We start from the raw sequence: 2,173 nt of genomic DNA on the forward strand, positions 1-2,173 counted from the left end.
GCTGCCGGGACGGGGATGGGGACGGGGACGGGGACGGAGATGGAGATGGGGATGGGGATAGGGACGGGGACGGGGACGGAGATGGAGATGGAGATAGAGATGAAGATGGGGATGGGGATGGGGACGGGCATGGGGAGGGGCTGCCCGTGATCTGGCAGCAGTGGAGGGAAGCACAGTGACTGTCTGGAGTTGCCAGGGACACACAGTGCAACAAAGGCAGGGTTTTGCCAGGGACATTGGGCCGTGTGGAGGGGCAGGGGCCCTGCTCCCCAGAAAGGGGGGGCCCAGCCTGGCACGGGCGTGGGGGAAGCTGCAGCTGAGTCTGCTGCGGCAGGAGGGATCACAAAGCCATGGGCACCTGGAAAACATTTGTAGGGCAGCGAGTGGTGGCTGGTGCTGCACTCCACGGGCCTCTCCCCAGCCAAGTTCTGAGCCAGCCGCAAACCATCACGGATTTGTCCTTCCGGAGCCAGTGCTGGGGTCAGGCCGTTTGCTTGGAAGCTGGAGTTAGCCTGGGGACCGGAGGCCCGTGTGGACCAGTTGCACGTTTATGTGCCTCCCTGGGAACCAGGCAGTCAGAGGGACCGTCCGCCTGTCTGCTGCCGAGGGCTGCTTTGCTTTGCTGTGTGTTTTGTTGTGGAAAGAGCAGGGTTTGGTTTCAGCCTGTTCCTTTTTCTTCCTTGCAGCACTTTTATGTATGCAGCTAGAAACCCTCCCCGCCTGCCCGCTGACAGCTGCACAGGAAGACTTCAGGGATGTTTATAGGTTTTTTTCCTCTCTCATTTTTTCCTGTGGCTGCTGGGGCCTGTTGTTAAGATAAATCAGACTTCAAACCACAGTTCCCGTGTTCTCAGGCTGTGGATGTTTAACTGCTGTTTCGGAGGGGGTGTTTCAGGGTCTGTGAAGGAAGGTGGGTCCGTCTCTCCTTGGTTTCCAGGTCCCCTCTCCCTGGTGCCGTGCCTACCATCGTGGCGGCACCGGCTCTGCCCAGCCAGGACAGAGACTCCCCAGGGACCGAGCCCAAACAGGGCTGGGGCTGGCCAGGCTTTGGCGGGGGCTCTGGCCAGCGGAGCCAGTCCTCCGAAGGGGCCCTGGCCCTGAGCGGTGGCAGATGAAAGGCTCCTTTCTTCGGGCTCTGGGATGCTGGGAGCGTCCCCTCCCCCAGGCAGGCATTTGTGGAGGGGATCTGTCAGGAGCATCTCAAGGTTAGGTAAATTAAGTCGCATTACCCATGCTAATACATGCAGCACTGGGAGAGCCTCGCCGAGGGCCTGACTCTGCTCCCTTGTGCTGACTAACGCCTTCCTCCCCTGGCTTGCTCCCTCGGTTTCGTGCACCAGGAATCCAGACTCACTCCGGATTTGAGCTGATCCCCCTTGCTGCTCTGCAAGGCGGAGTTTGAAAGTTGGCCGTGTTTCCTGGAATGAAACACTCTCCCCCTCGCTGCATGCTCACCGTGGGCCAGGCTCCAGCCACGCGCGTGGTTCCTCCGCAGGCAGACACGCGGGGCTGAGCCTTGGGGGCTGAAATGCAGCGAGCATCCCTCTGGGCTGGGGGCTGAAGCTGCCTTCACGAGGCAGCTGCCTGCGTGCGATCACCCTCCCTGGAGACACGCTGTAAAGGAGCAAAAAGCCCTTTCCCTCCCAGCAGTGCCGGGGATGCTGGCACAGTGCTGCTCCTCGTGCGAGCACGTGTCCCGCGGCGGTACCAGCCCCTCGCACTGTCAGCCAGCCCAGGGCAGCCTGGCTCTTGCCAGACACGCTGCATCTGAACTCTGACGGGCAACAAAAGGAGGAGAGGTGGTGGGGCAGAGCTGAGGAGCAGGGCAGCATCTGGGCACACGTGCACCCAAACACCAGTGCCCCAGGTCCACCCGGAGACTTTGGCACTTCACCTGGTTGTGCGGCTCCTCAGGGACTTCCCCAAAGCTGGGACTCTCCTTCCAAAGCAGGGCTCAGGTCCAGCCCCGCGGGTCCCTTCTGGGACTCCCTCAGGCTGTCTCGGGCAGGAGCCTGGCGGCCTGTGGCCCTGCCTGGCCCTGCGGGAGCCGAAGCACCCGCAGCATCTCCGTCCGCCCAGGCCCGTGGGGGGCTCACGCCGCCCTGGCCCGCTCCAGGGCCGGACCCATGCGCAGGGTCTCGCCTGGGCTGAGGGCTGAGGCTCGGGGCCGGGG

Source organism: Aptenodytes forsteri, unplaced genomic scaffold (assembly GCF_000699145.1).
Source record: "Aptenodytes forsteri isolate BGI_AS27 unplaced genomic scaffold, ASM69914v1 Scaffold422, whole genome shotgun sequence".
Classification (NCBI taxonomy): Eukaryota; Metazoa; Chordata; class Aves; order Sphenisciformes; family Spheniscidae; genus Aptenodytes; species Aptenodytes forsteri.